The following is a 14898-nucleotide window of genomic DNA, read 5'->3' on the forward strand; positions in this document are numbered from 1 at the left end:
TGGGATTCACGTCCTCTCCCTCCCTTGTAGGTTCGGCCATGATGGTTAAATCTATGGCCTTGCACTCTCTCTTTGGATTCTCTTCTGTATTGCTTGGGAGAGTACTAGGAGGGATTTCAGTGACTCTTTTACTCAGCTGGCCCACTTGTGCCTCCAAATTTCTAATGGAGGATCTTGTTTCATTCATGAAATTCAAAGTGGCCTTAGATAGATCAAAGACTATATTTGCCAAGCTAGATGGATTCTGCTCAGAATTCTCTGTCTGTTGCTGAGTGGATGATGGAAAAGGTTTACTATTATTAAACATGTTTCTTCCACCATTATTAAAGCCTTGTTGAGACTTTTGTTGATCCTTCCATGAGAAATTTGGATGATTTCTCCATGAGGGATTATAGGTGTTTCCATAGGGTTCACCCATGTAATTTACCTCTGCTATTGTAGGGTTCTCAGGATCATAAGCTTCTTCTTCAGAAGAGGCCTCTTTAGTACTGTTGGATGATTCCTTCAATCCATTCAAACTCTGAGAAATCACATTGACTTCTTGAGTCAATATTTTGTTCTGAGCCAATATGGCATTCAGAGTATCAATTTCAAGAACTCCCTTCCTCTGAGGCGTCCCATTACTCACAGGATTCCTTTCAGAAGTGTACATGAACTGGTTATTAGCAACCATGTCAATGAGTTCTTGAGCTTCTGCAGGCATTTTCTTTAGGTGAATGGATCCACCTGCAGAATGGTCCAATGACATCTTTGATAATTCAGACAGACCATCATAGAATATATCCAGGATGGTCCATTCTGAAAGCATGTCAGAAGGACACTTTTTGGTCAGTTCCTTGTATCTCTCCCAAGCTTCATAAAAGGATTCTCCTTCTTTCTGTCTGAAGGTTTGAACATCCACTCTAAGCTTACTAAGCTTTTAAGGAAGAAAGAACTTGGCTAAGAAAGCCGTGACCAGCTTATCCCAAGAGTTTAGGCTATCTTTAGGTTGAGAGTCCAACCATATTCTAGCTCTGTCTCTTACAGCAAACGGGAAAAGCATAAGCCTGTAGACCTCGGGATCAACCCCATTGGTCTTAACAGTATCACAGATCTGCAAGAATTCAGTTAAGAACTGAAAAGGATCTTCAGATGGAAGTCCATAAAACTTGCAATTATGTTGCATCAGAGAAACTAATTGAGGTTTCAGCTCAAAATTGTTTGCTCCAATGGCAGGAATTGAGATGCTTCTTCCATGTAAATTGGAATTTGGTGCAGTAAAGTCACCAAGCATCTTCCTTGCATTGTTATTATTTTCGGTCATCTCTCCTTCTTTTTCGAAAATTTCTGTCAGATTTTCTCCAGAGAGTTGTGCTTTAGCTTCCCTTAGCTTCCTCTTCAGAGTCCTTTCAGGTTTAGGATCAACCTCAACAAGAATGTTCTTATCCTTGTTCCTGCTCATATGAAAAAGAAGAAAACAGAAAAGGAAATATGGAATCCTCTATGTCACAGTATAGAGATTCCTTTATGTGAGTAAAAGAAGAAAAGAAATTCGAACACAGAAAGAGGGAGGGGGTTCGAATTTTTAAGAAAGAGAAGTGTTAGTAGATAAATAAAATAATTAGAAAGAGATGAGGTGGAGAGAATTTCGAAAATTAATTAAAAGAAAAGAAAAATATTTTTGTTTTTAATTAAAATTAAAATTAAAATTCGAAAATTAAAAAGAAAAATTGAAATTAAATTAAATTTAAAACAATTAATTAATTAAAAAGGAATTTTTAAAAAGAGAAAGGTGATTTTCGAGAATAGAGAGAGAGAATTAGTTAAGTAGTTTTGAAAAAGATATGATTGAAACAAAAAGATAGGATTGGTTTGAAAAAGATTTGAAAATTAAATTTTGAAAAGATAGGAAATTAGAAAAGAAGTTAGAAAAGATTTTGAAATAAATTTTGAAAAAGATATGATTGAAACTTAATTTGAAAAAGATTTGAAAAAGAAATTTAAAAAGATTTGATTTTGAAAATTAAAGTTAATTACTTGACTAACAAGAAACAAAAAGATATGATTTACAATTTAAAGATTGAACCTTTCTTACTAGGCAAGTAACAAACTTAACATTTTTGAATCAATCACATTAATTGTTAGCATTAATTTCGAAAATATGAAATAAAAATAAGAAAAAGATTTTGAAAATAATTTTTGAAATTTTCGAAAATCATAAAAGAAAAATGAAAAAGATTTAATTTTTGAAAAAGATTTGAAAAAGATAGAATTTTTAAATTGAAAATTTGATTTGACTCGTAAGAAGCAACTAAATTTTTAAAACTTTTGACTAAATCAAATCAAATTTTCGAAAATTATGAGTGAAATAAGGGAAATAATTTTTTTTTATTTTTGAATTTTCAATGATGAGAGAGAAAAACACAAAAAAGACACAATGCATGAAGATTTTGGATCAAAATAAATGATGCATGCAAGAACACTATGAATGTCAAGATGAACACCAAGAACACTTTGAATGTCAAGATGAACACCAAGAACTTATTTTTGAAAATTTTGAAGAAAAGAAAAATATACAAGACACCAAACTTAAAGATTTTTAATTTTTAGACACTAACAAATTGAAAATGCATATGAAAAACAAGAAAAGACACAAAACAAGAAATTTTAAAGATCAAACAAGAAGACTTACCAAGAACAACTTGAAGATCATGAAGAATGCAATGCATGAATTTTCGAAAATGCAAGAAAAATAACAACATGCAATTTGACACCAAACTTAAAAATTAACACTAGACTCAAACAAGAAACATAAAATTTTTGGTTTTTATGATTTTATTAATTTTTTTGGATTTTTCGAAAATTAATTTGAAAAGGAAAATAAGGATTTCAAAATTTTTAATAGGAATTCCAGGAATCTTGCAATATTAGTCTAAAGCTCCAGTCCAGGAATTAGACATGGCTTTACAGCCAACCAAGCTTTCAGTGAAAGCTCCGGTCCAAAACACTAGACATGGCCAATGGCCAGCCAAGCTTCAGCAGATACAAATCAGACATACAACAGCTGATACTTCATCCAACTTCATATGCTGATAAGTAGAAGCCTCGTTCCAAATGAATTAGACATGGCTTTACAGCCAGCAAGGCTTCAACGTGCTTCTTGAAACTCTAGAATTCATTCCTAAAAATTCTGAAGAACATAGAATAAATTTTTTTTTTTGAAAAATTTTCGAAAATAAAAGAACAAAAACAAAAAGCCTGAATTTAAAATAAAATTACCTAATCTGAGCAACAAGATGAACCGTCAGTTGTCCAAACTCGAACAATCCCCGGCAACGGCGCCAAAAACTTGGTGTGCGAAATCGTGATCATTCCTTCCTTGGTAACGGCGCTAAAAACTCAATACGCACGTTCATGTTCTTAATTCTATTTCACAACTTCGTACAACTAACCAGCAAGTGCACTGGGTCGTCCAAGTAATAAACCTTAAGTGAGTAAGGGTCGATCCCACGGAGATTGTCGGCTTGAAGCAAGCTATGGTCACCTTGTAAATCTCAGTTAGACGGATTCAACTGATTTTATGAATTGATAAGTAAAAGATAAATAGAATATAAAATAGGATAGTGGTACTTATGTAATTCATTGGTGAGAATTTCAGATAAGCGTATAGAGATGCTTTCGTCCCTCTGAACCTCTACTTTCCTGCTGTCTTCATCCAATCCTTCCTAATCCTTTCCATGGCAAGTTGTATGTTAGGCATCACCATTGTCAATGGCCACCTGTCCTCTCAGTGAAAATGGTCCAATGCGCTGTCACTGCATGGCTAATCATCTGTCGGTTCTCGATCATACTGGAATAGGATCCATTGATCCTTTTACGTCTGTCACTACGCCCAGCACTCGCGAGTTTGAAGCTCGTCACAGTCATTCAATCCCTGAATCCTACTCGGAATACCACAGACAAGGTTTAGACTTTCCGGATTCTCAAGAATGGCCGTCCATGGATTCTAACTTATACCACGAAGACACTAATAACTCGGACTCGGTCCCCTGTATTAGATATCCAAGAGATATCCATTCAATCTAAGGTAGAACGGAAGTGGTTGTCAGGCACGCGCTCATAAGTTGAGAATGATGATGACTGTCACGATCATCACATCCATCATATTGAAGTGCGAATGAATATCTTAGAAGCGGAATAAGTTGAATTGAATAGAAAAACAGTAGTACTTTGCATTAATCTTTGAGGAACAGCAGAGCTCCACACCTTAATCTATGGTGTGTAGAAACTCTACCGTTGAAAATACACAAGTGATAAATGTTCAGGCATGGCCGAATGGCCAGCCCTCACAAAAGTCTAAGATAGCATAAAACTAATCAAAGATGATCCAAAAGATATAAACATAATAGTAAAAAGTCCTATTTATACTAAACTAGTTACTAGGGTTTGCAGAATTGAGTAAATGATGCAGAAATCCACTTCTGGGGCCCACTTGGTGTGTGCTTGGGCTGAGCATTGAGCTTTACACGTGTAGAGGCTTCTCTTGGAGTTGAACGCCAGTTTGTATCCTGTTTCTGGCGTTTAACTCCACTTTGCAACCTGTTTCTGGCGTTTAACTCCAGAATGCAGCATGGAACTGGCATTGAACGCCAGTTTACATCATCTAAACTCGGGTAAAGTATGAACTATTATATATTGCTGGAAAGCCCCGGATGTCTACTTCCCAACGCAATTGAGAGCGTGACATTTGGAGTTCTATAGCTCCAGAAAATCCAATTTGAGTTTAGAGAGGTCAGAATCCAACAGCATCTGTAGTCCTTTTTCAGCCTGAATCAGATTTTTGGTCAGCTCCCTCAATTTCAGCCAGAAATTACCTGAAATCACAGAAAAATACACAAACTCATAGTAAAGTCCAGAAATGTGATTTTTATTTAAAAACTAATAAAAATACAATGAAAATTAATTAAATCATACTAAAAACATACTAAAAATAATGCCAAAAAGCGTATAAATTATCCGCTCATCACAAGCAAGCTTAGAAAGAAGGAAGCAAGCTCTGAACGAGCAGAAATTGGCACTTGAACAAGATGTAATCATTTATTTTTCAATATATGGTCTTATATACCGATATTTCTTTCTTTCGTATTTATTTTCTTTTGATTTTGTTTGCTAGTTCTATTCTTATCTTCCTTAACCATCATATCATGCATTGACATTACCACATCATTCTTATTTTTTGACATTAATAAAGTCTGTGTGATATTTATTATTAAGGTTTCAAGATTGCAAGAACAATTGCAAGCTGAGAGGGATCTTAGAGCGGCATTGGAAGTTGGATTGAGTATGTCTTCAGGACAGTTTTCCAGTTCACGTGGCATGGATTCCAAGGTTCTTTCATTTCTAGAAAAACTTGATATTCTTTTTCCATTCTGATTTCTTTCCCTATATACACAATCTTACAAAATCGACTTATGTGAAGACAAAGGCCGAGATGGAGGAGATTGCACTTGCTGAAGCTGATGTTGCCAGGTTAAAGCAGAAAGTTGCGGAACTTCACCATTAACTTAACCAACAGCGACAACATCACTATGGTTCACTTACTGATGTGGGTGATCGATACCAACATGCCCAAAACCATCCTCAGCAGTAAGTATGCCGAAGCAATGCTGAAATCAAGTTCTAAATCGCGTTTCTTTAATTTATAAGGACCTGCTTTTTGTTTCAAAACTGGGATCTCGAGTTGAATACCCTATGTAACTTGATCTGATTTATGCAGAAGATTTCCTCAGCAAGATTTTGATTCAACTCTTGCCTTTTGTAATCATGAAAGGAAACAAAAGACTGAGGTAATTTTTGTTCATGAAAACTTGTTCCGCCCACCATTAACCTCATAGTTCGAGGGCCGCCATTTTCTCACTTGAAGGCCAATATTTTATTTTGTATTTTTATTTATTATGATAAAATTTGGCCATTGTTATGGATTAAGGTTTTCATAGCTTAAAATAACATGGATATGCATTTTTTCTTTCATTTTCCTCAGGAGGGCTTGTTGGGCACAGATTGGAGAAATCTCAAAGGACAAGTATTGGCAGCCAGTAATGGCAGTCGATAACCTACTCGAAAGCAATTTATGGAATCAAGTCCTATTAATTCAAAAAGTACCGAGGCATTGCCAAGCATGTCTGTAGATGAACTAGGTGCCGTTGACTCCCGCTGCTATGCCCTCCACCTCAAGGGCTGCAGAGGTAAGAATTTAGTTCTCAAGAATTGTGCCTTGGAAAGTGCCTTTTATTCAAAATTCTATTAACATGTAGAACTATGAAAAACTAATTGTATCTGTAGTCAATGCTTCTGACTTAATCTTTGTTCTAATCACAATATCACCTGTCTATCTAGTATATATAGTATGATGCAGATTAAGCATTGTTCTACTCAATGAATAAATGTTCATGTGAGCTGAAAACCATTTCCAGAAGATGGTTCTGTTTTTACATAGGTTGAATTATTGTGAACTACAATTGTCTTGGAAATTATTTGACTTTCAAGATTTGAACCCCCCTTTAAATGTTACACATTATTTAGCAGTGACTATATGTACCTCCTCACAATCCTCATAACTTAGCAATCACAATTATTGAGAGCTTGTTTGAAATGATTTGAATAACATGAATGCGATTGGAACTAGAAAAAGGGTAGTGGTATATTGGTGTGGGCGTCTTCATTTGATGATTCTTTTATAGGGAAAGATAAAATGATACGAGTTTTATTGTTTGAAAGCTTAAAGGATAGAAAGAGGTATTAAAACGGTAATTTTATATTAACTAAGTTTTAAATTCTAAAATTGATTTATATTAACTAACTAAAAGTTAGTTCTTTTTATATTTTTCTATTTTATTTACAGGTGATGTATGTATACACATAACTTAATTGGAGAAAAGGGACAGAGCAATATGAGTTCATTGAGAAACAGCCATGGCTAATATTTCTTGCACATAGGGTACTTGGTTATTCTTCTGCCGGGTTCTATGTAAGATATATTGGAGTAACCTTTTTTTATTATTTTTGAGAACATAGGAATCTTGCACAATCAGTTCCAACAAGGATTGAACGTTAACTTCATGAAGCTTTCTACCCTCTCTTCATTGTGAGGCTTCCTCCTCCTGTGAACTGTATAGAAATGTAATCTAGATGGTTGTCAAGTTATTGTTCATGTGCTGTCTAAAAGTTTCACGGTATTGCTTCGGTTGCATGTTAAGAGATTTTTCACTGTCATCTATCAAATTTCATTTATACTATTGCACTCTCTCTTTCATATCATATGGTACTCTATACTACTGAGGCTATATTTAGTTTTTCTGATTATTTAAGACCAAGATGATAAAACAAATTCTTTTAACTTTTTGCAGGGATCTCTCCTTCAATTTATTGACAAGTGACCTTCCGCAAACTTTGAGCTCACTTTTAGGCATTACCAGCATGTGAGAATCTAGATTATCAATATTCTTTGTGTCAATACTTTACATCATATTGATTATATTCCAAGTTGACTTGTTTATATTTGTGCAGGTATCTACAGAACTACCAGTTTACAGGCACTATTGATGTCCTTGCTAATCTACCTCATTGTGATATCATTGGTTTGTAAGAGATGAGTTTGGATAATAAAGTTGGAGTGTTGGAGCAAGAAACAAAGATGTTGGAGCAAGTCCCAGGGATGAAACTCACACAAGAGGCTAAGAAATTAAGGCAGGCTTGTTTTAAAGTTAATTACAAAAGGAGAAAATTTTTGGCCTCCAAATCTTATTCATCATCACTTAGCTAAGCTACTTGTCTTGTATATTCATATTCTAAGTAGTAAAAACAGCACTTATTAGATGGTTTAAATACATTATTAGATATTAACATAGTTTAGGAAATTTGATGGTAGATTTGACTGATTAGTGTTTATTGCAATGCTTGTATTTTGGTAAGTTTAGTAAGACAAGGTTTTGTATAGGAGTTATCACTTTTGATTTTCAATAATAAAAAATTATATATTATATTAATATTTTGTGTATGAGTTGTATAATATTTCATTTATGGATTATGATTTTTTGCTATTATGAAATTTTAATCACAATTATTTATTTAACGCGATAAAAATGACGGTAAAAGTTGTTTTTTTAAACGATAAAAAATGTCACTATCAGGGTAAAACGGTAGTTAAAAAATGTCATTTTAACCAACCAAAACGCTACCGTCAGGGTAAAAATGGCGGTTCAAAAATGCCGTTTTAACTAGCCAAAACGTCACTCTGTCAGGGTAATAATAGCGGTTCAAACTGCCATTTTAACCTATCCAAAAACTGCCATTTTAACCCTGAAAATAACGGCGGTTTGAACCGCCGTTTTAACCTATTCAAAAACCGCCGTTTTAACCCAGAAAATTGTGGTGATTTTCAGAAAACCGCCGTAATAACCAGAATGACACCCAGAATTACGTCACTTCACGAAACCGCCATTATTGATAATAATGACGGTTCAAACCACCATAAATACAAAAAAAAACCGCCGTTTTTACCAAAATTTTTTGTAGTGAATGTTCCAAATTGACATAACCCTAACCCATATTTTATTATGGTTTATTGGCTAGGAATTTGTTGATTTAGTCAAGAAGTCGTAATAAACTTTTCGTGTTAATGTAGGTTAATAATCTACTAGAACAACCTTACTTTAATTGTATGTATATTTGATTAATTGAGTGAATTGAATTGATTAGATTAGCAAGACTCCAATCGAATTATTACAACATTGTTAGTTAATTGATTAAAACTTTTTAATTTAATTAAGAAACGGATCCAATAATTGCTATTACCACATGATAATTAATTTGTTGAGACAATTCACTCTATTTCATTAACATAAGCAAAGTTGCCATGATAAATGATCCTAAGAAGTATACTCATTATGTCAAGCCTAGTTTAATTGTATTTGATTTGTTATGTTATTTAATTGCTTTAAATTGTATTTTTAATTTCATGGTCAAGTCTCCTCTTTAAATTGCAAATTTATTTTCAAAGTATCTTTATTTTCATGATCAGTTTATACGCTTTTTTTAAAAAGACGATCCAAGCTTTTCAAGACAATGGACCGCAAAGAGCGTTACCAAAAGTGGCGCTACAAGAACATCAAAAGGCAGATCAAAGACTGGGATCCATTGCTTAAGAGCTTGATACACCAGAGTCACGGTCAGAAGCGAGCAGAGATAACGACCAGGAAGTGGATTTGGAGGTACCCCAGTCACATGAGTCTGAGCATCCACCAACTGGAGGTGGAGAGTTGTAGAGTTTCTTTCCCCCCTTAGCTTGTTAATCAGAGTGCACAGTGGACCGTGCAAACTTTAAGTGGGGGGTTAGATCGGATCAGTATAGTTGTAAAAACTCTCTCTAAACACTTCTTATCTTATTTTGTTATCTTTCATGAATTTTATTTTAGTTATTTTGATATTTGAACTCTTTTTGTTGGTATATATATCAGCTAAAACTTTATTCTAGTTTTCGTTAATGCACTTTTTTATTTGTTATGGTTTGTATATATGTCTCCTTTTAATTCTAGTTATGGTTGAATGAATGTGAATTAGAGGATCTAGGTATTTTTCCTATATGCATGTGATGATTTGTAAAGTAGAAAAAAGAGAAAAGAACCTAGAATTTTAACTTTCATCCAATCCACCATTTGAAAAAAAATTAGTTTTAAGCTACTTGGTTAGAATAATTAATTTTCAAGAAAATTATTTTAAGGCATTTGAGGCGTATGGATACCGTCGGTAAGGAATTTCACAAGATTTTTTGCGTTGCAAGTATAGTCCTCAACCAACAAATAATCTGCGAATCAAAATTAGAAGGAATTGGTTGTCACAAGTTCAACCCCAATAAAGTAATCGAAGTATTCAAACCTCAGGTCGTCTCACAAGGAATGGGCAAACATGTGCATCAACATTGGTTAGAATTCCAGGGTTGTAAGTCATGAGCAAGAAATTAAACTAGGAATCTTAATAAGTAAGTAATCTTGAAATGCAAGAAACTAATTCAAATAACTAAAGCAAGAAGTGAGCAATTCCAAACTAATAAGATAACTTCCAATATAATTCTACTCTAAAACTAAACAAATAACTATAACTGAGACAAAGCAATTAGGATTTTCGGGTTTTCAAATATGAATGATAAAAGCAACTCTTGGCTAAGCATGGGAATTGAGATCGCCATCCTTATCTCCATATCAAGCATTGACAATTATGAGGTACCAACCCACTAAGTCTACTTCTCAAAAGCCTTAAGTACGTATTGTCTACTCGTAGGCTTGAAGTACGTTAAATGGGTTTGATCACATCAACCTATAAGTCCCAACCTATCTACAAATTAGATTAGTAGTGGGTTAGTATCAATGGATATCAAATTGATCACCTAGGGCTCTCAAATCATCAATTCAATGAGACCCAATGACTCAAGGTCACTCAATTCCCTTAGCTTATGCCAAGAGTAAAGAAAACTACTCCATAATCAAAGGAAACATTTCATCAAACACATGGTAAGCATTACTAAAAGACATTTTCAAAGTTCAATTAAATTGAAATTAGCAAGTACCCATTAACAATTATCAACATGCAATCACTCAAACAACACAATTAACCATGAAAATCATCAATGTAACATTAGCAACTCAAGATTCACAAGATTCATGAAATGGGTATAAAATGACAATTGACAAGAAAACATAAATCTAACACAAGATCTAAACAAAATTATGCTAAGGAATTCAAATTAAGCAATCAAAACTAGTAATTAACAAGATCCAATTCAGAATTCAACAAAGGAAGATCAATTCAAACTAGATCTAGAGAGGAACAAGGGTTTCTCTCTCTAGAAGAACAAAAACAAAAAAACTAGCTAAAAATTGTATCTAAGTGTAAAATGATTGATCCCTCCTTTTTCCCTAGCATTATTGGGTCTTTTCCATGCAGAACCAGCTTGAATTTGGGCCTCTTGAGCCTCAGAAATCGCCAGGCACGATTTCCTTTAATGAGGTCACGTGCAGCTTATCGCGCGTGCGCGCCATGTGTAACACCCTAATATTCAAATCCTTATGCTCGAGTCATAAGTCAATGATATTACGGTGGTACGACTCTCAGATGGATTTTTAATAAATAAATATAGGTAATTTCAAAAGGAGTATTAATCGAGAAGCCTGAAAAGAGTAGAAATAAAATTGCGAAGATGTATCACTCACGTTTCGACAACAAAAGATAAACCGTGAAGCCGAAAACGATATACGGACAAGGCGTAGAGGAGATTGAGAGATAGATAACAGATAGATATTTATAACATAGGTAAATAGCCACTAGTCGCGACCCGCGAAGTTTAGGCCGGCTAGGGTACAGTATGAAAGTAGTTGACAACAGTATATCCTAATCTCTCTCGAAGGAAACATGAAAGCCTCTATAGGCAAATTTAAAGAGTTTAATACATAATATAATCTTTCCAAAACAAGGGTGGAGAGATTCTAAGCAAAAGACAAAGTAGGGAAAATAAAGATCTTCGCCGTCTCTCAGACGACCCACAACTCACTTCTGAGCACCTGGACCTGTATCTGAAAAACAAGAGATATATACGGAATGAGAACCCCGGGCCCATGGGTTCCCAGTACGGTAAAAGTGCCAAATAAATACAATGCACAGCAATAAAAACTCACTAAGCATCCTAAACTTCTTCACCAATTATTCATCCTAGGTTCTCGCTAATCCATGAATAGGCAACTGTCATAAAGGAGTACTAAATTTAATTTATATTTCACATGTTTCCCAACTCGCTGACTCTTCCACAAATCAGACTCAGATTCATAAGCAAAACTATCACCAGTTATTCTGCCTCAGCAATTCTATATCAATACATCATACCCTTGCCTGGAGCTAGTGAAACCATATCACTGCGTTTACCCAGGGAGCTCTAATTATCTCATTCAATAATCATTATCATCATGCAATCGCATCATCAATTTATCCCATCAAGAACAGCCCTCAACACCCACTGACACCAGCATGAGGGGCCTCTCAGTTGTACAAACACAAACAATACAGGCAAGTAATACACAAATATGATACAAGTAGAACAAGTAGCATATAGTCAGGTAACATGGCATATATGATGTAGAAATCCAAAACAAATGGCAAACCCAAACAATTCAAACATATGCAAATGATGAATGCCTGCCCTATGGCTGATGATATCATCTGTCGGTTATATAGCCAACCCGACATGTCCTGGTAGCTAACCGTTGGACAGAAACACCCATTGCGGAGCAAGTAGGTTTGAGCTACAACCCCCTTGCTACTACCCGCTCAATCCAGAGCCAGTGGAATAACCACTACTGCGGCTACTACCCAGGCGGGTGTTTAAAAGCTCAACCTGGAGCGAGTGGATTCACCACTACTGCCGCTACTACCCAGGCGTCACAATCTCTGACCTGGAGCAAGTGGGACGAACCACAACCCTTGCTACTACCCAGGATCTCAATACATACATTCGTTCAGTTTAGAAGCAATCATCACTGTTATCAAATCTCAAACATTAACCTGGAGCAAGCGGGATGAACCACCACCCTTACTACTACCCAGGTATCACACATACAAATTTATTCAAAACTCCATAATTAAACTCATTTATCATAAACATCCTTTCCCGTCTCATACCCGGAGCAAGTGGACAACGCCACTGCCTACTACCCGGGGTCACACATCATATTTCAGCATTTATCATTATTATCCATTTAACACATTCATTCATTAATCATATATGCATTTATACTCAGCCATAAACAGTAATGGCTTTGCCATAACCCGGCAATAACTCAGCCATTCGGCTCATGGTTCAATCAAGAACCGGCCATTTATCAATAAATATAGCCTTTCGGCTCATGGCATACACGGTACTTCCACCGTCATCCTCCATATCTCATATAATCATCTTTGATCATCATTGATCGTAACCTTTCCCCTTGCTTCACTCGCAAGTTACCACATCCCCTAGCTCCTTTCTCATTGCTAGGCATATCATAATGATTTAATACATAAGGGGTGAGATCGGAGGCTTAGAAGTATGAGATTTGGCTTTAAAAACTCAAAAATCAACTTTGGCATGAAAACAGGGCCACACGTAGGCGCACTCCACGCACACGCATGGATGGCCACAAAACTCATCGACGCACAAGCATCGTACGCGCGGACGGGCGGGTTGAAAAATAACCAAACGACACGCACGCGTCAACCGCGCGTACGCGCGGATACCTTTATGCCCCAGGCACAAAACTGGCACAACTCTCAGAAAAATGGCTGGGCATTTGGTGCAGCGCATCGACGCACCCGCGCACACCACGCACACGCGTGGATGGTGTTTTCTTGAAGAACAGCGCGTACGCGCCAAGTGCGCCTACGCGCGGAGGGTCGTTCTGCTAAAAATTTTCTAAGTTAAAAGCTGCAGAATTTACAGATTCAACCCCCCAATCTTCAGACGGATATAACTCTCTCATTTTAAATCATTTTTTACCCGTTCTTTGAACAACATGGACATCCCGGATCCAATTTCATTTCTAAACAAATTTGGCACAAAACAGAGATCCGTAGTCCAAGTTATGTCCCGTCAAAATATGCCCCAAAACCATGTTTTCATACAAAACCACAAGGTGCCATTTTCAAAACACGCCATTTTCAACTATTTTCAAAATCAACCAAAACATGCCAATTTCAACCCTTTTTGAAATCAATCAAAATGTACCAAAATCAACATCAAGCCATCCTCAACTCACACATTGACACTTTACCAAAATTCCCAAAACCACATCCAACCATTTTAACACTTCTCAATCAAATGGCTAAAGGAGAAACACAATATCATGTCATACATCCTTCTTCATCCCAATTTCCAATAATACCATTTCCAATCAACCATCATTATACACAATCAATATCATACTCACTATCACGTGGTTTTACCCACAAATCAACCTTAATCATTCCCCAAGCATATATCACAACATACATATCTCTAATGCATCATCATACCATCAAGGTATCAATAATCATAATCACATATATGATCACATAATATATCTCAACCGAACCAAACATACCTCATCTACATAATTTCACCCAAAATTACCAAATTCCATACTTCAACTTCTCAAACCTTAATATTCAATAACCAACCTAATCATTCATATATTCATTATCCGAAATTCATCCAATCACTTGTGCCATCATACAATACACACATCGACTTACCTTTCTTACCTATTTCCGGCCTCCGGCCCAAAATTCACGGCCTCCGGCCTAATTTTCACAATTTAAATGCATAAACCACAAATCAATACTCATTACCCAGTACATCAAATTCTCAATACACCAAGCATACAAGGCCACACAATTCTCAACCCAATCATTAATTCACATTACATATCAACTATGCATATTAGCACCAACCATTTACACAATCCAAACTTAATCCTAGGGGCATCTAGCCTAGAAATTCTCATCACAACACACGGTACTTAAATGAAACTTAAACCGTACCTCTTGTAGCCAAACCAATTGAGCCTCTTCTTTGGAAGTCTTCACCAACCTTAGCTCCAAGCCTTACCAAAGCTCCTTAAGCAATACCAATCTCCTAATTGTGCACCAACATCACCAAATACACTAATATAACCAATATCACATACATACATCAACCTAGGGCTCATAAAAATGACAAATCACAAGGGTTTGAGCACTTCTTACCTCAGCCCATATGAAGTAGGGATAGAACCCACTTAGAATCTATGTTGGAGTATCCCTAAACACCCAAAATCACAAGATTTCAACACTAGCTACCCAAAAACGTGTAACAGTAGGGAA

At 35.7% G+C, this 14898-nt stretch overlaps 1 long non-coding RNA gene and 1 other non-coding gene across 2 annotated transcripts; both read left to right on the forward strand.

Annotated features, from left to right (window-relative positions):
* The first annotated feature begins 802 nt into the window (after positions 1-802).
* LOC112774701 (small nucleolar RNA R71) lies at positions 803-910 on the forward strand. The gene has a single exon (XR_003189169.1). It is a non-coding gene; the product is annotated as a small nucleolar RNA R71 (small nucleolar RNA).
* Positions 911-5004: 4094 nt separating this feature from the next.
* LOC112772766 (uncharacterized) lies at positions 5005-6139 on the forward strand. Its single transcript, XR_003187652.3, has 3 exons — positions 5005-5068; positions 5254-5367; positions 5459-6139. It is a non-coding gene; the product is annotated as an uncharacterized lncRNA (long non-coding RNA).
* The last annotated feature ends 8759 nt before the right edge of the window (positions 6140-14898 follow it).

This window comes from Arachis hypogaea, chromosome 18, assembly GCF_003086295.3.
Source record: "Arachis hypogaea cultivar Tifrunner chromosome 18, arahy.Tifrunner.gnm2.J5K5, whole genome shotgun sequence".
Lineage (NCBI taxonomy): Eukaryota > Viridiplantae > Streptophyta > Magnoliopsida > Fabales > Fabaceae > Arachis > Arachis hypogaea.